Here is a 25,131-nt window from a genome sequence, read left to right on the forward strand (position 1 = left end):
GCACATGTGTTAATATGTATGCTCACACAGTATTAAAAGATAGTCAAAAATTAACGTCATTTACCTTCGTTCCCGCGTGTGACTCGTGCTGTAAATCTCTTCCTTGTTTTTAGTTCACGTGATTACGTAGGAGGTGTGATGACGCGATACGTGACTCCGCCTCCTCCATTACAGTGTATGGACAAAAAATATGTTCCAGTTATGACCATTACGCTTTGAATTTCGAAATGAAACCTGCCTAACTTTTGTAAGTAAGCTGTAAGGAATGAGCCTGCCAAATTTCAGCCTTCCACCTACACGGGAAGTTGGAGAATTAGTGATGAGTGAGTCAGTGAGTGAGTGAGTCAGTCAGTGAGGGCTTTGCCTTTTATTATTATAGATATATATATATATGTATATATATATATATATATATATATATATATATATATATATATATATATATATATATATATATATGCTGTATATATACTGTATATCAGCCCTACCTGGCGACATTGCCTTTTTTTTGTTCTTGTTATTCATGCCATTGATTGCCTGCTTATTTTTGGGACTTGTCAGTTATTAAAATGGGCAATCCAGACAATATATAGTAAATATATATTCTCTACAGAACAATCATCCTCATTATTCAATTGAACACCTCACTATTAAAATTTTGTCGCGTCAGGGTCTTAGAGTGGCATTTTATACCCTTTATATGTAGATTGCTTCAAACCCCTTACTCTTACCAAACTGTCCCCTTAATTTTTATATCTTGAAACCCCAGGAAAATAGACTAAGCACTAGAACAGGTGGGAGAAAAAGATACATATTTGTTCATATATTATAGATCAAACAGATAGTGCCATAAAACAAGAACAACATAAAGTGTGGTCTCCATACAACGTGCTGCTGCTAGATGTCTACTCTTTCCAGGCGGGCCATTGCTTGTGTTGCTGGAGGTGTCAGCAGTAAGTCACAGGATTTTTGGAATGACTTTTCCCTCCTTCTTTCTTTTATGTAATCCGCTCTTATCAGATCTTATAAAGCTAATTTAGGCATCATGTGGAAATCCTGTCACCAAGACAAGTTTGCTTTTTTAAAATTAAATCTATTGTCCCTGAAGAATGCTTTCAGAGCTCATATCCTTCTGCCATTACAGGCAGTCAGCTTTGGTGAGTCATGCTTGTGTAACTCAGGAATGAGTGTTATAAGAAGTTCATAACACTAATATCATGTTTCTAAAATCTTTTGCTTTAGTTCGTACTTCTGACATCATAAATGGGAGCCAACAGCACAGCATATTTGTATAATTTAGAAACAACTATTGCATTCATATGAATTACTTATAAATGCTTTGACATCACTACAGTTTTCATTTTGTCCGGTGCATTCTGACTCACTGGTAAGAGAAATCCCACACATATGATATACCATTTGACTCGTCATGATGTCTAATTATGCAAGATGTTAAGCATTTTGGAGCTACCCCCTATTTTTGTCCTTCTAGAACTGAAAAGCCATCATTTTTAGGCCATTTTTGGACAATATTTTGTGCAGGAAATTACACCATAATACATCATAATAAAGAGTAAACCAATAGTTGCCTTCACCAAAATTTCTTTTCACAAAGCTTTGCAAAAATGGGGATAGTTAATATAGACATGTGGAGTTATGCTACTCTGAAGTTGCAGATGATGAATATGATACTATTATTGATATTTGATTCTTTACTGGGGGTTCTAGGCCTTTAAGAGCCACTCCCAGAAAGTTAAAAATGACAAATTACAAACATAATCATGTGGGGTATCATTTCAAGGTCAGTGATTACAAATATTATGTTATATTTGATTTTGTTCTATTACAGTCGAGAATATTTAAATTGATGCACACATTTTAATATTTGAAATATGTGACACAGCTCTTCTTGTTTATTGTGTACCTCCCCCTCATGAAGTACATTTTTAAATTTCTTCTGAACACCCTGAATTAAGGCAGCTTATGGTAATTCATACTGTTTATGGTATCTACTAGGGGGTTCCCCCTGCTCACTTCGCTTGCCAACCCCAAGGCCTGCATCACGTGCCAGCCACTTCACGTCTCTGCCGCTCGCTTTGTGAAGAGGGGGGCTGAGCGCACCCCAAGGAGACGCGGACGTTCCTCTGAAACCCCCTCTTAAACGGTGACACAATGGGAAACTAACACAGGTTTATTTGTTTACCTCCTCTTTGCTTGATCAGCTGCTGGTCTGCTGCTACTGCTGTGCCGCATGATCTGCATTTCACACGCCGCTTTGAACAAAGCCTGTACAGCAGCTGTCCTACTCTTTGTCTTTTATTTCCAGCCCCGGGCGTAGATAAATCCTTTGGCACAAAGTCTCGTCTTGTGGGATGTGAGTTCTAGATATTTTTAAGTTTAGAATTTAAAAACGGAATAAGAATCTGAAAATCTAACAACATCACATTAAAGTTCGATAAATTCTGAAAAACATACCAAACATATATATTTGTAGCTTTTAAAATAAGCCTGATTTAAAGCGTTTTAAAAAACGCCACATAAAACCGTTGCACTTTTAGGCTTAGGAATCTACTCTGCATATAGAGAGTAGATTATCAACAGCAATAAGTGTAGTCAAGCAATAACAATATAGAAGAGTTAATTCCTCTTTTTTCTCAAACTACAAGTAATTATCAAACATTCAGGTAATCATTAAGTAAACACCACTGCTTTAGTGAACAAGGTATATTTTCAGCGATCAAGTAACAAGACAATCTACTTTAACATAACAGCTGTTTTACCATAGAAATCTTTTGAAAGGTCCATTTTTAAACATTTCAAGAAAAGTCTTCCTTTTTCAGATAAGTCCCGGTCCTGTCTCCAAAAAATAGTTTAATATTGCATTTACCCGTGTTTTCCTAAGCATTTGCAGGTTTAGGGACATGCTAAACTCAGTTCTATACTTTCAGTTTTATTTTTGAAGGTGCCATTATTTTTTTAACATATATTAGTTGTTCTTGTTCTGCCGTTTTGGATTTTTATGGGCACTGGCATTCTAAGAATTGGCACAGTCTTTTGTTGTAGTAACAACCCCGTTGCTACCACATGACAATTGTAAGTTGTTAAGTGTGGCGCCATCAGCACACTGGTATAAAGGTCAGCGTCATGGATTTCCAGGCTGTCCAAGATGGTATATACTACCAGATGTTTCTGAGAATGTGTGTTAGTGTGAAAATTAGGGCTATAGAGGTGTTGCTTTTATTTAAAGACTTTGAGTTTTGGATTATTGTTGTGTTGCCTGATCATTTGACTTTCAGGTTTTAACCCTTTAATACTTTTCTTTTCATCTACTAGTCCTTGTCATTTTACCTTATCCTTGCTGACAACACATAGTGTTACCTTTGCCAAGAAAATGTAAGCCAAACTAAATTAAAGAAGGTGACCAGGAAAAGAAACATCCAAATCACCAAAAATGTCTAATACAGGGAATCTGTCAGATCTTTTGTCAAACCTAAATGTTTAATCAGGAATCAGTCAAGAGTCTGAAACTCTAAATAAGAGCATGAACAGCAACATGCAGAGATTTCTTTGGAATTATCCGCAAACTCAGAACACCAGGAATTGCAAGGTGCTGACTTTTTAACCCATTATGGTGATATGTGAGCTCCGTGTACCTTATTGCATAGCAGCATCATAACAATTGATGCTGAATGCTCACAAAAACAAACATGGTGTTTAAAAAAGACATGAAAAATATATAACTATTAACAAACTATCTCTAATCAAAAAAAAACATATGCCTAAATTGGGTTCTATGACCCCCAGAGACTTATATTTATATATATAACATCATGAACAGAGGTCCAGTAGATGAGTAATTAATTGAACGTGAACACAAATCATAACACACAGTTACACTCCTCAGAAACAGACAACCAGAAAGCCTGTAGACATCCATCTATCCATCAGCTTGACCTTTTGCTCAGTTGGCCATGATAAAGCTTCTCAGCAGCCTTTCAGAATCTCTGGGATGACAAACCACCATCTGACATCATCACATTCGCAATGCATAAGTGAAAAGTCCATCCCATCATCAGAGGCACTAGACTGGAAGGTCACTAAAGGAAGAGTCATTAAGTTTCATTAGTGGTGTCCTATATCTGATGATCAGAAATGATCTTGAATTTGCTGTAGAGTGTGTGTTCGCTATTGATCTTCTCTATGGTGACATGAGGGTAGAATGAAGGCCATTTAGAATATCATCCTTGCTTAGCTCACTAGAAATAAAAGGGGGTCTTTATCAAAAAAAGGTAAACACCACTGTTTTCTCACCTGCCTCTGTCAACTGTGTGCATCACAAATGCCCATTCATATTGTAGCTTTTATCTTTAATTCATATTTATTTGGTAAAACATTATTCTCTACATATTTACAAGCTAGTCACAATACTAGAAGCTTACAGGGGCAACAGGGGTACATTGGTTAGTGACACTGCCCATTAGATCAGGGAGACGAGTTTTGAAACCCATTCATTATGTATGTGGAATTTCATCTGTGTGCTCCAGTATTCCTCATGTATCTCAAAAATGTGTGTATTAGGTTACCTGGACACTTTAAAATGCCCCAGTGTGAGCTGGTGCTTTATAAAGGACGTACGACCAGTCCAGGGTTTGTCCCTGCTTTGTAACCCTTGCTACCTCAACAGAGTGTTACCCAACACGACCGTCAGTTGCATTACGCATGTTTGAAACAGTAGATATGTATATAGAATGTTACACATAAGACTGAATGGAGCAGTGAAATTTAATTTACTCCAGCAGTCCAATCCCTGTATCTTTTGCAGAATATCAGTCTGTCCCTGCTGTTTATCTTGGCTTCTTTGCTGCCCTTCTTGACACCAAGCCATCCTCTAAAAGTCTTCACCTCCCTCACTGTGTGTGCAGATGCACTCACACTTGCCTGCTGCCATTCCTGAGCAACCTCTGCCTTGGTGGTGCCCACAGCTGAATCAACTTTAGCAGATGGTCCTGGTGCTTGCTGGACTTTCTTGGGCACCCTGAAGCCTTCTTCACAACAATTGAACCTTTCTATTCTAACTCAATCAGCATGATGGAGAGATCACCAGCCTTGTTCTCGTCAACACTCTCACTGAAGTGATGTCAGCAGGTCCTATTGTGGCAGGGCTGAAATGCAGTGGAAATGTGCTGATGACACACAGCTGTATTTATCAATAGCACCTGATGACCCCGATTCTCTTGATTCACTAACACAATGTCTTACTTGTATTTCTGAATGGATGAATAGTAATTTTCTAAAGCTAAATAAAGAGAAAACTGAAATTTTAGTGATTGGCAATAATGGATACAATGAGGCTATTAGAAATAAACTTGATGCATTAGGATTAAAAGTCAAGACGGAGGTAACTGTTGACTGTAATCTGAATTTTAAATCGCATATTCATCAGACCACTAGGACAGCATTTTTTCACTTAAGAAACATAGCAAAAGTTAGACCTCTTATATCATTGACAGATGCTGAGAAATTAGCTCACGCATTTGTTTTCAGTTGACTAGATTACTGTAACACACTCCTCTCAGGACTACCCAAAAAAGACATAAATCGTTTGCAACGAGTGCAGAATGCAGCTGCTAGAATCCTAACAAGGAAAAGAAAATCTGAGCACATTTCTCGAGTTTCGATGTCACTACACTGGTTACCTGTGTCATTCAGGATTGACTTTAAAATTCTGCGTATGGTTTATAAAGCCTTAAATAATCTCGCCCCATCTTATATATCGGAATGGCTAACATCTTATATTCTAAATCGTAACCTCAGATCCTCAACTGAGTGTCTCCTTAGAATTCCAAGAACAAAACTTAAAAGAAGTGGTGAGGCGGGTGACCTTCTGCTGTTATGCACCTAAAATCTGGAATAGCTTGCCAATAGGAATTCGCCAGGCTAATATAGTGGAGCACTTTAAAAAAACTGCTGAAAACACATTACTTTAACATGGCCTTCTCATAACTTTACTTTAATTTAATCCTGATACTCTGTATATCCAATTCATTATAATAACTATCCATGGTGGCTCTAAAATCTGTACTAACCCCTACTCTCTCTTCTGTTTGGATTAAAAGCCAGAAGTCTGCATGACCATCATCATCAAGTCCTTCCGTGAGAACCCTAACTACAAAGAGGACTATTTCATTTATGTGAGGTAGAATGCCCAGAGGGGACTGGGTGATCTCGTGGCCTGGAACCCCTGCAGATTTTAGTTTTTTCTCCAGCCGCCTGGAGTTTTTTTTTGTTTTTTCTGTCCTCCCTGGCCATCTGACCTTACTCTTATTCTGTGTTAACTAATGTTGTCTTATTTTAATTTCTTACTTTGTCTTTTATTTTTCTTTTCTTCATTATGTAAAGCACTTTGAGCTACTTTTTTGAATGAAAATGTGCTATAGAAATAAATGTTGTTGTTGTTTTTTGGTTATTAATTTCATTTTCATGGCAAAGAGGGACTTTGCAATTAATTGCAATTCATCTGATCACTCTTCAGAACATTGTGGAATATATGCAAATTGCCATCATAAAAACTGAGGCAGCAAACTTTGTGAAAATTAATATTTGTATCATTCTAAAAACTTTTGGCCATGACTGTATATATACAGTCCTATGACCCCCTGTGGCTGCAGGTTTTTGTTCCCACCAGTTTCTGTTTTTAATTGGACTCCTGGGCTAATTAAGTTATGTGTTATTTCCCAAGTTCAGTGTTTTGGTAACAATATATAAATTAGAAAACTAAGTTTGGTAAAATAATATACTGTATATATGTTGCATAGTTTACTGTCAAATAATGCAAAGAGTATGCGACACGTGTTTCACCCTCATTTGGGCTCATTAGGCATACACACTCTACTGCACCCCTCATGGGGACTGAACCTCGGACGTCAGCGTCAAAGCCCCTTTACGCTGCACCACAGCGTGTGGTGAGCCCAAATGAGGGTGAAACACGTGGTGCATACTCTTTGCATTATTTGACAGTAAACTGTGCAACATTCCATGATCTGCTTCTGACAACTGAAGAGGGCACCGTAGGTAACCACCCATACAATCAGGTCGGGACTCAGACTACGAATTCAATGAATATATATATATATATATATATATATATATATATATATATATATATATTGTAACAGATGAGGCTCGAGTCCACCTCTCGAACCCTCAGGTACCACTCTGATGACCAGGTGAATGTATAATAATAATAACTTTTTATTTTGTTATTATAATGTGCACAAAGCACCCTCCACTCCACACTCATTAACCAATAAACAATTCTCTCTCCTCCTCGCCCAGACACATCGCCACCCTACCTCCCAGCTCAGCTCAATGTTCTGGGCTTCCCAGAGTCCTTTTATAGCCCCTGACCCGGAAGTGGCTCCAAGCCAAACCCACAAGTCCGTTTTCCTTCCGGGTCAGGGCAAAGTCCTTTTCTTCATCCCGGGAGCACATCGCTTCTTCCAGTCACGTGACTAGGATGCACTCCCGGGTTATAAGGCATGCCAGAGCCCACTAGCCCCCCTACAGCGACTCCTGGCGGCCCCCAAGGTATCCAGCAGGGCTGTGTCAAAACACTGCAAAGTCCATGAGGCCCTGCTGGAACTCGGGGCACAAATATGCTGTCCGGAGGGCTCCTCCTAGCGGCCTGGGGGTGATGACTGGAGTCCCTAGCCGGTCGTCTGTCACAGTCCCTCCCCCTTAGCGACGACCAGTGGGGCAGAGCGTTGATTCCCGCGAGGGACGTCTTCCTCCAGGAGAACGCTTTATCCGGACCGTGGCTCTGTTGTCGAGACCCCCCAGCGAACCTTGGGGGAACGGTGTATCTGGTATTCCACCGCTCCCCTGTCCTCCGGGGACAACTCCTCCACACATGGCCCGGTTGCCGGCAGTTGTAGCACCGCCGACGTCCTCCTGGTGGCCTCTCTTCCCGAGACCTGAAGCACCTCGGGAATTCTGTCAGCTCCACCCTGTCCTCCGCCAAGGAGGGGTTAACAGCCGCTTTGCTGCTCTTTGCCCGTTTCTTTTCCCTGTTAGGAGACCCTCTTTTTAATTCGGGGATCTCCTGCTTTCTCTGGGGCTTGTGTACAGCGTGAGGCTCTCTATGGAAGAGAGAGAGCCTCTTTGCTGTTTGCACGCCCGTTGTCCTATGTAAACTCGGAGGCGGCGTCATTAGTACCGTATTGCTCCGGGTAACAGCACTATTCAGCTGCCCCGGGACGATCGGTGCTTCCCCCGCCCCTTCATTAACCAACGGCAACCCCTTTTCCACGCGGGTCGGGCTTTTACGGTCCGCGTTATCCCGGAGCGGCGTCTGATATCGCCGCCCCGGTTCTATCGGATCGCTGCCCAACCACTCCGTATTCGTACCACACTCTACTGTCGGGCACACAGCGCTTTGACAACCGCAACTTATTAAACGCGGTGCCGATTCACACTGCGTCCCCTTATTATATACGGCGCAGATTTCACTCACCTGCACCGCCAAATCAATCGAGGCCGGGGCTTCACGGCCTAACCGCCGAAGGTACGTCATCAGTCCCTTCAACGGCGCTTCGGCTGCAGCTCCCAGCTCCTCCACACGCTCCTTCACCTCCTGTAGTCCCTGGAAGAAAGCGTAAAGGGGCGCGAGACATTTCTCGAGCTCCTGCAAGTTTATAAAGTTATTTGTCTCGGCCGGCAGTAAGGCCACTTCCTTGTTTTTGTCACCTGCCGACCGGGAACCAATGAGCACGTCCTTTCCTGGCACGTGCTCTGCTGATGAGCGCAAGGGCTCCTGGGACATGGAGTCTTCTGAGGGACGGGTGGCTACAACAAGCCGACTGGGATCTGCCTCTTTCACTTTAGCGGCAGCTCCTTCAGTCACATTCCGTCTCTCTTTCTTTTTATTTAATAATGGCGCTGCTTCGCTCGCCGCCCCCTTCCCCTTCAGGGAGCCCAGACTTGTCGGGGAAGCACTGACCTCACCGAAGGCTTGCAACTGACCTTCCTCCCGGTCGCCATCGCGCGAGGTCACATGAACTGTGTCAGCGTATGGGCTGCTCCTCTGCCGACTCCTAGAACTGCTCGCCTTCTTGTTTTCGCGGCCATCTTGCCTAGGGATGAGGCGGGCGTGCTCTTTGTCCGCTTCGTGCAGACAAGCCTCTGCAAACAGAGAAAAAGAAGCTCCCGGCGGTTCGTGTGCATCCTCAGCACTTACCTCGGAACGTAGGCGGTCTTTCTCCAACTCCCTGTAATAATCCTCGGGAGTTGCCATGCGGCAACGTTCCGGCTGCTGCCCCGCTCGGGTTTGCTCTGCTTTGAGGTGCGCCCGGTCCTCGTCACTGCCGGTCAGGTAAGACCATAGCGTCTCCAGCCCGTCTGGGACCGAAGTCTTCTGGCTAGCTCCAGTCTTCTTCCCAGATTTTTTCCCCATAGTCTGTTTTAAAGGACGGCTCACAACTGCAGCGCTCTTGCTCGCGGGTGGGATTTTCACCTCTGCGGCTTCAAGAGGGACCTTTCTAGGGTTCTCTGCTACCACGAATTTAATATTTAATGCAGATCCTCTGCCTCCAGACGGCCAGAGAATCCTGCCGACTACGCCAGTGTAACAGATGAGGCTCGAGTCCACCTCTCGAACCCTCAGGTACCACTCTGATGACCAGGTGAATGTATAATAATAATAACTTTTTATTTTGTTATTATAATGTGCACAAAGCACCCTCCACTCCACACTCATTAACCAATAAACAATTCTCTCTCCTCCTCGCCCAGACACATCGCCATCCTACCTCCCAGCTCAGCTCAATGTTCTGGGCTTCCCAGAGTCCTTTTATAGCCCCTGACCCGGAAGTGGCTCCAAGCCAAACCCACAAGTCCGTTTTCCTTCCGGGTCAGGGCAAAGTCCTTTTCTTCATCCCGGGAGCACATCGCTTCTTCCAGTCACGTGACTAGGATGCATTCCCGGGTTATAGGGCATGCCAGAGCCCACTAGCCCCCCTACAGCAACTCCTGGCGGCCCCCAAGGTATCCAGCAGGGCTGTGTCAAAACACTACAAAGTCCATGAGGCCCTTCTGGAACTCGGGGCACAAATATGCTGTCCGGAGGGCTCCTCCTAGCGGCCTGGGGGTGATGACCGGAGTCCCTAGCCGGTCGTCTGTCACAATATATATATATATATATATATATATATATATATATATATATATATATATATATAAAAATGTACCAAGCAGTTATATGGGAATAATGTATTTTTAAATTTTTAACAATATCTTCATCTTGATTTCCATTCTACTTTTCTAGGTGTTCTAATTGTTTAATTAGTTTATTATTTACTAATAAGTGGGTCTGATGCTAAAGTAGTTGGAGCCTCTGATTATTCCGTGTTGTTTGCCTGGGTGTCTGCTCTGCAAATTTTTAATTGTCATAAATAAGATACAACGAAGGGGAAAAACTGCACAGAGAAAGGGCAAAATAGAATAAAATCAACAAAAGAGAGATAAGCATTTAAATCTACAGCAAAAGCAGAAATATTTCTAAATGTCTTATAAATGTAAAGATCATGCTGCTGTGCTTTTCTGAATGTAGAATAAAAGAAAAATAATCCCAGCTAATTAAATGAGCTCAGCGTTATCAGGTGTTGTCACTGATTAGGAATCTGCTGGGAACAAAAACCTGCAGCCACAGGGGGTGCCCATGCAGGACCGAGTTTGGGAAACACTGCTAAATATATATATATAAATAAATAATATGACAATGTCCTTTTCATAGACACATATACAGTATATACTGAGGTAACATATGTTGCACACTTACTTACATACTTATGTTAAATGAATTGAGAACATGGGTTTACTGTATTTCTTGAGAATGACTCACTCTAGGACATGTCATGCAAGTCAGTTAAGGCAGAAAGTTACAGATGGCAGGAAAGACAGAATGAACCAAAAGATCAGAGGAGTTAATTGAAAGCCTAATGGTGTTTAAGAACAATTGATCATTGAAACATTCATTTTCTTAACTTGTCCTTAAAAAAGCCATGGTTAGCAGTCATCAGTCAATCAAAGTATTGTGCTCTCTGCAGCCAACAGTATGAAAATGCTCTCTAAGAAAACCATTACCAACCGTAGACCAAGGAGGACAAACAGTGAATTCTCTGTCTTGAGCACTTTGGAATGCAGGGTTGAAACACTTTGCCAGACTGGACAGATTTCAATGTGCACTCACGACAGAATACACATGCTAGTTTTTTCACTTAGTACCACAGTGGCTGCACAATGGCTTACTGCTAAGTCAATCAGAAGTCTGAGCATGAAATCAGATGAGAATCCTGTTTGGCAGTTTTTCCTTTATTTTTATGTTAGTTTTACTCCAAGCACTCTGCATGGAAAATGCCTGGATGTGTTCCTGCTTAAAATACACACACACACATATATATATATATATATATATATATACAGTATATATAAATATTGACACCAAATAGGCATCATCGATTATACACTTTTATCTTTAGCACAAGGTTCATCATTTGTCTGCAATAAACAGTTTCAGCCCCGAATATGAAGCACTGGAATGTTCTTGACTCTCTGAAATAGCTAAAAAATAAAAGGCAGCCTGCACTCCTTTAAGCTTTTGATTCCCCATTACAATTCAGTGTGGGTCTAGGGCTGTTTTATCCTTTTTTTGACTATTGTGCACTTTTGCATCATCAAACTCAGCAGTGTATGTCCTCAGAATCAAGGAAAGGGGAAAAAAAGCAAAAATGCTGATACATCACTTTACAAAAAAGAAGAAAATGCTTGTCGTGGCGTGTGAATCTCCATGTTAAACTCTTAACTAAAATTGCAAATGCGTTTTTGGGAAGGTTATTCCATGCTGATAAAGCATTGCAAAACATTTTTCAAAGGAGCTTCTTTTTAATACCAAAAAATCTTTCATCCTAGTAGCAGCACAATTTGTTACAATAAATTTGAACCTAAAACATGAAAGAAATAATGCAAAGAAAGTGCAAAAAAGATGATAAATAATACAGCCCATTCAGGTCAGGTCAGTTTCAAAGAAAGAGAAGCTAGTTGACAAAAGAGAATTTAAAGCTATGCATTTAAGCTAAATTGTGTTCCTATTTCACTCTTTACAAAATGTCATTTGCAGAGTTCACATCTGAGACAAAGTCAGAAGCATCAGCATCAACTCCGGTCAAAGGAATATTACATAAAGCCCGTGTTTCATCCAAGAGAGGGCTGCTGCTGCTGCTGCTGCTGCTTCTTACTTTGAAGGGTCTGTTCCCCCAATCTTTCCTAATCATAATCTGAGATCTGCAAACACCTGCTTGCTTATTATTTCATGAACCAAGCATAGAAGAACTGCTGAGGTGGCCTTTTGCACTTACATGCCAAAAATCTGAAATGCTTTACCAACTGAGATGCACAACATTAAAACTACTTTTTAGTTTAAGCTTTTTATAATTTCTTTTTTTGTGTGTGTCAGATGTATTGTAGTCAGTGTTTATCAGTGTGCCTCTAATGTTGTCTGGCTTGCAGTAAAGCATTGTCACATCATTGGAGTCCAAAGTAGCAGCAACATATATAGCAACATATATATATATATATATATATAGTAATAGAAAAGAGTGGAAGAGAGAAAAAGGTTTGGGGATGGCCAACCTGTATACTGAAAAACGCAGATTGAAAACAACAAACCCATCTTTACAGAATGGAGTTCAAAATGGAACTGGTTAACAGTTAGGGTATACAGTACATATTGGGTATACAGTACATATTGCACACGGAGGAAGAGGTGGAGTTTTGGGGGTCTGGAAGAGGAAGTGATGTCTGTAGAGGGGGGTTGTGGACTGGACAGGATGTCATTATATGGTGGCAGAAGTGAAGTCACTAGAGGAACAGGGGTGCTGCTATCCGGGGGCTGTGTGGTCTTCAGTTGGTCTGCAGACGGACAAAAGGAGCGAGTATTAGAAGGCAGCGCCAAGCCCTGCTGGTCCAGCTGAGAATCGACACTGTTTGAGCCTGTAAACCACGTGTGTGACAGTATACTGTATATAAATCTATATCTAGGTATACACATACTGTACATGTTTACTTAAGGACTACAATTAATTTATTTTACTGTATTACACTTTTTATTGCACTGTTTTACCCTGTTGCCATCTTCGTACATGTGTGTTTATTTACAGTCTATATTTCTGAATTTTGATATGAATGAACCTTTTCATGTTGTGTTCATTCAATGTGTCCATTTAATTCATTGAATGTTGTTGTTTTCTGTCATCTATACTGTATTGTTTTGCACATATTATTTTTGAAATTATTCTTTTTTGTGGTTTATTATTACACTGTACTGTATTATAGTTTTTTTATTGTATGTTTGTATATGTGCGTTTATTTCAACTGATGTTGTTTTCTACTGTATATATATATATGTGTGTGTGTGTGTGTGTGTGTCTTGTAATTTTTTGTTTTTTCTTTAAAGATAAGTTCTCATATTATTATTTTTTTATTTATGATGCTGCTTATACTTATACTGCTTATATATATTATATAAAACCTTTTTATTTATTGTGGTGGCTTATCTGGTCCGAGATATGCAGATATTTTCCTTCCTTCCTAAAGCATGATGAAAACTATACAGTGTTCTTCCAACTGCTTTCTCTTAAACTGTACATGAGATTTCATGTTAACTTTTTAATTTAGCAGAATCTGTGAAATTTGGTTTTCAGTTTGAAATTCTGTTTTTTCTTAGTGTATCTTTTGAAATGAACCCATATTTATATTCCGCACTACAACAATTCCGTTTATTATTATAATCTTTACATAGAAGTAAAACAAGCTATACACCCATACATACTGTACACTAAAATTAAATCACAAAATTCTATACCATACCGTTTTCTAAACCCACTTAATCCTGAGTAGGGTCGCCAGTAGCCAGGACCTGTTCCAGCAAGCATAGGGTGAACGGTAGGGACAATCCTTCGACAGGTCGCCAGTCCATCACAGGGGTTAAATCACAAAATGATGTGCAAGCACACCACAAAACACAACCCTAATGTTGAACTCGGAAACCACAATACAACATGAGCCAAGAAACTCACACATAGCATATCAATATATATTGTATGGTACTAAACTCATGGAGATGTTTGATTCATTTTAGGCTGGTAGTGAGCCCAGGTCTTAACTGTCAAAAGCAAAAGCAGAAACCAGAACCCTCCTAGATGGACATTCCATGATATCATAAGGTACATGTAAATACAGCCAGATATTGAGGCTGTCCAGGGCAGTCTTCTAGACAGCCACCAACGTAACAGTCATCTGTGTGGAAAGGTAAATCATGATGGGAAACCTACAAGAACACAATGAGAAGACCTAACAATTATGCTGAAGGAACCTCCTTCCACACCGGGCTAACAAGCTGCCATTTTCACACAAACACACGCTTGAATCAGCTTATCACTTTACTATAATTTATTTACTACTCACTTATTTCCATTATCATCACGGTATTAAACAAATAATTATATCCCTAAAGTTGAAATAATGTTTCCTTTTTTAATTTTTCTTATAATGCCTATTCGGTACATTTTAGTGCCAGTTTGCTTGTTTAAAAATATTTCAGGTCGATTTACAGTTAATTCTAATTCAGCGCCAATCACATTTTTTTTTTGCAGTCTTTTTTGAATCAAGTTTTGCCAAACTAATACTCTTGGGTAATCTTTCCAGATCATTTGCATAGTAAAATATGTGTATCTCAAATTATCTGCCTCTTTTCTGGTATTCATAGCAGAGGAAACTGGCCAAACTGGACACTTTAATGTAAAAGAAACATTCAGCTTCCTACTTAATTTGTGAATTTATGTTTCCTGCTTTCTCAAGCAGAAAAATGATTTAGTCAAACATTAATCACTGTGGCATACATATGCAAATTTGAGAACAGAATTGAAATGGCATAATGACAGCCTGCAAAGGCTCAGTCCCATTTTAACATCATGTCATGAAGGACAACATTCAAACTCTAATGCCAGCCTCTCTTTTATTGGGAAATAAACCATATGCAGCAATTCCCTAAGGGTGATCCGGCTTGCAGGATCCTCATTATTGAGGACCCGAGTGGTTGGACAAGGCCAAGGAACCACTCATGTAACACCTAGCTGCAGCAGGTAGAGAGACATTTCCGAAGGGTGGGACTGGACCACGTGTCTGTCTGAGGTGTTGCCAATAAGGTGGGTGTGATAACGTGCTGTATCAGTGCATGCTACCCAGCTCCACCTGACCTGACCATCACAGGGCACACTCATGCACACATTCATTTACCCTGGAACAATTTAAAGTTTAACATGCATGTCTTTGAGATGTCAAGAAAAAATGGATTATTCAGAGGAAACCCAATGCAGACATGGTGAGAAGATACAACACAGGAAGCACCCAGACCGACATTCAAACCAAGGACGTTGCGGCCAGTGTTGTGAAGTGTTACATTTGAAAGTAATTTAGTTACATTACTTGTAAAAAATTAACTAAATGTGTTAGTTACTGTAATCAGAATATAAGTTTAATGTCACTGTGCTCTGTACAAAAATCCACTCACATGTACAGGCCAGGCCAAAGTTAGCACACAGGAGCTCTCAGCATTTAGAACTGCTAGGCAAGCATTTGAAGAGAGAAAGGTACAACTACGAAAATGGGCATTGTAGCTATTTCTGTATGTTAGAGATGAAATTGAGTCGTCTCCTGCCCTTGTTTGGAACCCACTGTAAGTAAGGGCCTGCACGTGGAGAAACCAGTATAAAAGACTTGGACAGCAGCCAAATACTTTGAAGCCGACGGACGGATGGGTGATATCGTCATCTGTCCTGACAAGCCTTCCGGCGCAGCGACGAAAGATGGCAGACTGTATAGATCAAGATCCCACCTTGGTATTGTCTTTGCCATAGGCTTCCCGTCTGTAATGCCGCGTAAATGGTCATTAAGAAAGCTAAGTTATTATCTCTTATGTGATTTTTACCGCCGTATCACTATGGGAGAGGTATCTTCTTTTAATATCATATCTATATTGTTTTCGGTTACTTAAAAAAACGTCGCAATTACAAAAGAACTTATTCCAACTAGGGAGCTATATCGCTCCTAACAGGAAACAGTTACTTATTTTAAAACACTGCATTACTTTTGTGTTACTTTTTCTTCTTTTGTATGAAAAACTGTACATTTCAGTGGCCAGCATGTTACCCTAAATCCATACATGAACCTTCACCAAACTGCCCAGAAACACAGCCAAATTTGATAAATTTCTTTTGTTTTATAAATACATTTAGTCTTTGATGTGTTTTGTAGTAATTAACACTAATTGCTTTTTTCCATCCTAAACACTAGCCGTGAAAGTTAGGCAGTATGAATGCTTGGTGCTGTGCCACCTGATTACACTATTTCACAATATCTATAGAAAATAGCTGGATTTAAACTAAACAGATACTTTATTTATATGTTTCTGTTACTGGACTACACACAGCACGCTCTTTTCAGTTTGGTTGTGCGGTTGAGCTCTGCAAAGAATCATCTGGCACACTTGCTTCTTGCCTTACAACCATTTCTATTGTGATAATCACTGCCCTCTGTGATCCCAAACTGGGCAGATCAAATTTACCCCTCAGCATATGCTGGATTAAATGTATACCTAAAAGTTTTGTTCAGTTTTTTTCACGCTACACACACGCTTAACCTCTTCGTCAGCTCTTATAACGATGTGTGGCGTGCACGTGTGCATGATGCTACACCAACAGCAGCAGGCAAAGTCTTTTCAAAAAAATCTAATCTTCTACAAAATATCACAGCATTTTTTTTCTGTTTTTTGGAGTGACAGGAATAAGCTTCAGTAGTAACACAAGTGACGCAGATATTTTCACTTCAATAACACAAGTATTGCATTAGGTTACTCGTTACTTTAAAATGTAATCTCACCACGTAAGACGCATTACTTTTAACGTATTACTCCCAACACCATCTGTAGCGATGAGACAATAGTGATAATCAATCCTAGCTTTCTGACTTTAGCTCCTTGTGTTAAAGTGACACCCTGACCTAACTATTTTTTTCTTGATGATTTGTATACTGTCACTCGGGGTACATAGGTAATTCCTGCATGGTCAAACCCTGAAAGCCCCTCAGGTGACTAGTCACCAGTTGGTGCCACTTAGGAAGCTGGTCATAGTTTGGGGCATCAGTAATTCTTACGTACGTTTCCCTGTACTCTTTCTCTTAAATATATGCTGTATACATGTGGGTGAGCTAAGCAGGAAAATCATGAGAATTTGAATGCTTATGTGGCCAATTATGTACGGTATGAGAAACAGCTTAACAGGATAAACATTAGAGCCCATCTAAAAATATCCTCGTTGTAACAGGCAGGTTAATTAAAGCTAATCCTCCAGCCAACCCCAGAAAATACTGGCAAAATAATATTAGTATACAATGTCGCCAACAGACAGGAGAGGGGGACTAAATATCTTTTATTGTAAAGTATGATAAAAAATGTCACTTTATCAATGTATAATGTGTTAATAGTCTAACTGTAAACAACAGCGTACATTGTAAACAGACCACCCACTACCTACAGTATATAATTGCTAAGCCAAGAAAGCTGTGTTCAGCATTTAGCGAGTGTCAATCATGCTAAGAAGATGGATAAATCCTTAGAGCAAACCTCTGGAGACCTAAGCCCATCTAATGGTAAAATATAGCTAGATATACATATAAATGGAAATGATTAAAGTGGAGAAAAGTAAATGAGGAAAAAAATACGACCAAATTTTTCATTATTCTCAGAGGTAATCTACATTAATTTAAGGGGTATGCATTTAGCGCAGCAGCAATAATGAAAGAATATTCAAAGTACCAGAATGACTATGTCTGAAAATGTTATCTATCTAGAAACCTTGCCGTTTAATTAACATAACATAACATGATACTCTCAAAACCTGCTTAATCCAGTTCGGGGTGGCAGAGGGTCAGATCCTATTCCAGCAGCCACCAGTACAAAGCAGGAATCCGTGCTGGATGGGGCATCACTTCATTGTAGTACACAATGGGGCTGATTTGGAATCATCAATTAACCTAATGTACTAAAAGAAATATATAAGGGAGACAAATCAGAAGATTCAGATAAAAATCAATTCAGTTACAGGGAGAGCTCCACATAGACAACCAGAGGCAGAACACAGAGGAACTCTATAAAAAAGCACAGAGCAGGCTGTTTTTCATTAGGACACTGCGTTCCTTTAATGTGGGATGTGACATCCTTCACATCTCCATAATTCTGTGTTTGCCAGTGTGATTTTCTACTCTGTGGTGTGATGGGCTGGTAACATCACTTCAAGAGAGGCCCACCGAATCAACAGGTGAATTAAAAGGGCAAGCTCAGTGACAGGACACACTGAATGTCCAAGAGGTAGAACCAAATGAGAGAATTAAAACAAAACTGAGTGCCATTATGAAAAATGCTGCACATTCTCTCTCTGACACACTAACACTGAGCACTTTCAGCCAATAAATTATTCAGCAGAAGTGTGTGAAGAAACACAACTGGGGCTCCTTTATACCAACAGCAATACCTCTGCATGATGCCTCACTGGGACTGGGACTGGGACTGCCAAGGCAGACGTTTTCTTCCTTTTTAATTTTCTTGCTTTATAGTCATTCTGGTGTGTATTCAGACCAAAGTGGGTGTGCGTGTATTTATTTATTTACATACTTACTTACGTACTTATCTACTTATTCATGTATTTATTTAAAGACCTTTGTAAAATGCCAAATTTCACCTTGGGAACAAATAAAGTCCTATCTATCTATGTATCAGGTGACACAGGCAGCTGTTTACGGCACCATCATCTAAGGGGCACTATTTAGATGAGTTCAGGGGTATGCGTCCCAGACATCAAGGTGGTCCCCCTGCCTTCAATGTCTTGTAGTACTGATGGCGCACTCTGGATACCGAAGGGCACCGTTTAGGTAAGTTGGTGGGGCGTGTGCTCCAGACACCATGTGAGACCATATCTTCTCCAACCTAGGGCTCCAAATAGCCTTTGACTGTCACTGCAGACAACAACCAGGCACAGGATTCATGATCAAGATATTGGATCATTGAGGCAACAGATCTAATGTCTGCACAACTATGCTATCCCTCTGTGTAAAACAGATAATGTAGTCAACTGGGGGCATTCCAGACTAATCCCAAAATGATGCATGCTGTGTCCAAAGCATGAGAAAAAAATGGTGTTTATTACAGAAGGAAAAAAATGTATAGGAAGAATGAACAGAAGCAGCGAATAAAGCAAAATAACAAAGACTATATGCCCTCTGTGCCTTACTACAAAATAACAATGGCCTAACTGGCACTCCTTCCTACCTCCAAATCCTATTAGTAACAACCTCTGGTCTCCTCAAAGCATTAAGTCCTTGTCTGTGTTTTGCTCCCAAATCCAACTCTGACTGGGGAGTCGGGAGGCACTTATATGCCTGGATCTGCAAGACCCAGGAGAAGTTTTGTTGACATCCCATCAGAATGAGAAGCACCTCCAGGTCATGCTTCACAGTCTAGCAGGCAGCTGATACAACCTTACCAAACATCTACAGCTGTCCTTCTGTTATTTGGGAGTCCTGACCAGGAGATGTATACTGTATCTTGCTGATTCTCCCATCTACACTGTAGCGCTGTGCGGTACTAGCCAGAGATGACCCAATGGATTTTTGCTCTTTTTATTGTTCTTGAAGGAAGTGTGCTTGCTTAGAAGGGCCACTTGCTTTAAGTCTATGTCACATTATGTGACTTCTGGTCATTTGGTGTGTCAGACTTGCTGACTACTGCTGCTGATCATGTCACCAGACAATGTCAGTTTATATCACTGATAATCACTGGATTTGTCAGATTTACGAACTGCATGTCAATCTCCATACACACAGTTGTGGTCAGTCCTTCTTCAGACAGCCAGTCACGTGCTGCCTGATAGAGCTAGTGCAGTAAGAAAAGTTCATAGTTATGGCAAGATCAGCTGCTGTCTTGGTCTTTTGTTTCTTTTTTCCATTCTGTCGTGGTATGTAAAACCTGAGACATCAGACAGATGAGCCTCAGATCTTTTTCTGAGGTCCCAAACACCTTCTTCACTGCATTCATTGTTTGTCTGCTCTCATGTACACTAGCCTACCGGTACCACTAAAGACAGACTTGTTTGATTTTGTTAGAGCTAGTCATGGACTGGTGGGAGTGAGTCACTGGGCATGTCACATTACGAGACCAGATTCGCAAGAGTGCATTGCCGACTGCGCCCAACTAGCTATGATTATATAAATGAATGCTATGCCTGAAAATTACTGGAGAAGTCGTCAAATGTGGCTTGTCCTTAAGCCACTCTGTGACTCTGGCAGACTTGCTCTTTTTATAGGCTGGCGCTGAAGCTGCTTACCTGAATAATGGAATATCAGCTTATACTGCCGCTGACTCAACACTGATCTTTTTCTCAGCTGATGCGAGAGTCAGCACCCTGCCATACAGCTCAGTTGCTTCCATTACCCTACTTTCATCTACAGTAGATATAATTCAAAGCATTAGCACAAAAAGCAAATATCAATTGATAAGTTTAAATCATTCAGTTGCACTAAATTAACACTGTCATTAAAATTTGGTTCTTGAGATTTCCATTTCTCATTTTTATAAGATATTTTAAGGACACCCTAATGGAATGACATTGAGATGCAAACATAGACATTTGACGAGAAGCAAAGAAAAGCGGGCACTGCCATGTTTTTTCCCTTAACTCGACAGGCCCTTTCAAGGATGTGTGTGACAGGTCAACTGGAAAAGAAAAAGCAAAACAAAAAAAAGCAGTCGTTAGGTCTGCAGAAAAATGCTGATTGATTGAAAGAGCCATCAGAGTGTAGGTGCAATCTTCTTGGGACAAGAGTGAGATGTACCATTAAGGTGACATTTCAAATCAATGCATCACTTCGGTCGGTGACAGAAAAACAGAATATGTTTGATGAAAAAGTAAAATGTACAGTTTTATATATAGCTGTCATATTTTTCCTGCCTGATTTCAGAGATTACATTTAATTACATGATTTGTTTTCTCTACTTATACGTCATTATAGTAGTGCACAGGTGGTTTATGTGTTTTAATTCCTTTAAATTGCTTAGATGCACTTAAATTCAATGAACAAAAAGCTACATATCTCAGAAGTAAAGCCATGTCTATAAAGACATCTTGTGTGGCTTAGATTGTTTCTGATACTCCGTTTAATTTCTGCCAATAAATGGATTAAAATCATCTGGGAAATTACTCAGCTTTTGATTAAAGAGTAGGAAATTTAATTTATTTTGAGCAGAATATCTTTTTCCTCCAGTGCTTCAGATTTTTGTGCTACTTTATAGAGAGCTGCAGAAAAAGGTTTTTTAGGGTCTCTACGGCTACCGCTTTTTGTTGTTATATGAATCATGGGACAGCTTGATGTGATTCACTTCCAGGGCACTTGGACTTGCAAGTTGGTAAAAAAGAAGCTAATTAAGGGGCCTAATATGGAGTATCTGACAGTTTGAGGACTCCGTGTCTGGGAATGCATGAATTGCTATAAATTATAATAGAAAAAGCGATGAAGGTGTGGAGAATTCTGGAGCCTAGAGTGCAATATGCCATCAGGAAATATGTGGGTGCGATCCTTAAGGTACTGTATAAGATTTATATTAAAACCTAATAGGTTCTGGCACCCCTTTGATCTATAAGCCTCACTGCATATATACAGCATATACTGTATGCAATTAAATGGGTTCTTTCCTCCAGGCATGACTTTTAAATTTAAATAAAACATTATAATTTTTTGCCTACTCTATAAATAGTTTTCCATTTCCTAAGACATTGAAATGTTCGAATTGGGCAACATTTTATGCAGTGAAATATTTTTTTTATTGTTCCCAAGACTTGCCAATGATCTACATGTCAGTATGAGAGTGGCTTAATCAGTTTCAGCTTTTAAATGAAAGTAGAAAACTCTTTACTTTAGTACAGCCTATTCTTGCCCTAGAAGTAGCCATTGGTTTGGCTTCTGAGTCTTTTTCATTCTCTTTCAGTTCTAAATGTTCTGCGGTGGTCATTGATAACACAGGACAACAGCTTCCTGAAAACTTTTGATGGTTATGATAGACAGCTTCGAAATGAACACAGCTACAATTTCACATTGAGTGTATCGTTTAGAAATTTGGTGAAACGTGAAATCAACTTTTATTGAATTTAGTGAGTTTAATTGTGTAATGATGCTGCCACATTGCATTTGCTCAACTGAGCTAAAATGTTTTGGTTGCTGATTTCCGTTATTTCTCAGCATCGGATGCTTCTCATTTCCGTGTTCAACAATAGTCCACCAGCACTGATGGATTCCACTTGCCCTGACAGAACCTTTCCATCGTTGAAGCCTTGGTGGAACCTTTCACCATGTTTACCACTGACTGCACCAAGACTAGCAGGGAAGAAGCCCAAGTGTGAATGTAAATCGATACAAGATGAAAGCAAATGAATCCTCGGCAACATTTTGCACTTCATGGATTTGTATGGTTGAAGCATGTTGTCAACCAGATGAACGTAGTTTGGTGCTCTGTAGTCGCCATCCTTCCATACGCTTTCCTCTGGCCCCACTGGCAGATCTTTAAACCATTAGGTAGTGATGACATATTTGATTTGCGGATCAACAAAATGTCTACCTTGATCTTGGCGTGAGTTATTCATGGAAATATCTCAGATATTGAAATCTTTCACTGTCCTTGTTTTTCACAATCACATCTTTTTTTAATATTCCAAGCTTGTATGAAGGCAAGTCAAAAATATCTGTGCCTAATGTTTTGATGGTCTGGAGACTGGATTGGATGAATCACTAGAAATTAAAATGGGAAAAGCTTTGAAGATGTGGATAATTCTGGGTCAACAAGTTCTTTATTCAGCACACATTTCTGCCATATGCTGTCCCATTCAGAAATGAAACAGCAGTGCTTGGCATATCCAAGCTGTATTCCTAGTAGCAGTGACACTACTTTTAAACGGCCACTGATATTCCAGCTATAGGTCTACTGTAAAATAACAGAAAACCATAAAAACAAGCTATTACCATTAAACAATACGTGACATTGAAATTTAAAGGTGCTCTTTGTGATCAATAGTTCAAAATCCATACAATGCATTCACAATTGTGAAGGAAGTGAAATCTTCTTTGTCCAGTATGACCACTGACATTTTGATCAAGTTATTCCCCCGGATATTGGAAAGAAATCCACCAAAATAGACCATTCGTCTGTACTGTGATGCATTTTGAAGTAGCTATAGATAGCCTGTCTGCTGTTTAGTCCTGTTTTATATACAGTTATGTATTATTACAAATATAAATTGTTAATATAAAACAAAATTGCATAAAATGTTTACACAGAAAGAAATGAAAAAAGAAATATAGAGTGAGAAATATATGTAAATTATATTCCAAGATCTTCAGGGAAAGGTACTTGAAGAAGTAGATAAGAGTTTACACAGCACCTTAACTATTCTTTACTATTTTGGCTCCGTTCTTCGGTCAAGAGCCACCCGAGGACGTGTGACATCAGTAAACCTACTTCTTCTGACCCATCTGAGATAAAAAAGAACCTCAACCAGGAGGCATCACCATTTGAGATGAGATCATTGGGGCACAACTATGAAATACTGTTGTGTCACTTAAATCTACACAATGAAAAAGAAAAGGTTGAAAATCAATGGTTGAGCACTTTGAGAATGGCAATCCTGCCTCATCTAAGATTATGAATGCAGAAGAGGTGAAAAAAGGGAAGTGTGTTATCTGGACAGATCAAGTTCACAGCTCCATCTTGTCAATAGCACTTGGGCACACCATAAGCAAAATATATGACAACCTAGTGGGCAATTTTAACATAACAGTACATTCTGCCGAGGCCTTACATAACAAGGTCTTTCTTATTAATGAAAAATAGTCCTAGGGTGTTGTACCGTGTTAGCCAACATTAGCTTATTAATGAAAATAAAATGAGTCTTTACTATTTTATTCTTTGAGATGTGCTTACACTCTGTCCAGGGTTGTTTTCTGACCTTGTGCCCAGAGCTGCCAGGATAGGAAACTTTGACCAAAATGAAATATTAATCAAGTGAACAAAAGATTAGGTTATCAGAAAATTTGGAAAATTGGGACAGTTGGCAATCAAAAACAGGAAAAAAAACATTTTGGCTCATAACATTGGTTGGTAACTGCTTGGTCTTTTGGGATAATTAGTCACCTACCCATCTTACAGATCTATCATCTGATGTATTACTGCTCTGAAGCTTTGTCTGTCACAATTAATGATAAAAGTTCTTATATTCTTATTAATGGAACAAAATAATCCTTTCCATTTTTCCTGGTGAACTCCCTGTCATTTTTTTCCATGAATAAGTCATAGTAATCTTTAATGTCGTAGCCTTTCCATTATGGAACTGATGCAAGTCAGAAAGCAGCATGCAAAGGAATTTCATTGCTTTGCAGATAATGGCGAAAAGAAAAAAGAAAGAAAGAAAAAATAAATAAACTCCTCCTTCCGACATATTCAATTAGAGCCACAAAAGTGCTAACGTGCCTGCCTTCAGGTGGCCCAAACATGTAGACGTTTCAGCAACTGCTGACCTGAATAAATGTATGGTCCCTTCTTCCCCTGTACAACAGAAAGATTAATGCACCTACCACTGGTCCAGATGTCGGCGCAGATTTTCTGTTTTGATAAAGTAGGCTGATTTTGAGATGCTTTAGGTCATCTCTACAGTATTTTAAGAGCCATCATATTTTATTAATGCAGTAATTAATCACAGCAATAACAATAACTCAGAAAAACACACAACACTGTCACAGAAATAGTCTTGCTGACCTAATCAATCTGACCAGCTCTACTTGTCAATATCTAATGGCCATCAAGGGACAAGCACTGCTATGAGCAAGACTGTGCCCAAATAAAAAAAAGATGGCCAAATTAAAGAACCGGGTCTTTAATACAACAAATGACTGCAGCATGGAAATCTTAAATGCTGTCCTCATCTC

The sequence above is a fragment of the Erpetoichthys calabaricus genome, chromosome 16, assembly GCF_900747795.2.
Source record: "Erpetoichthys calabaricus chromosome 16, fErpCal1.3, whole genome shotgun sequence".
Lineage (NCBI taxonomy): Eukaryota > Metazoa > Chordata > Cladistia > Polypteriformes > Polypteridae > Erpetoichthys > Erpetoichthys calabaricus.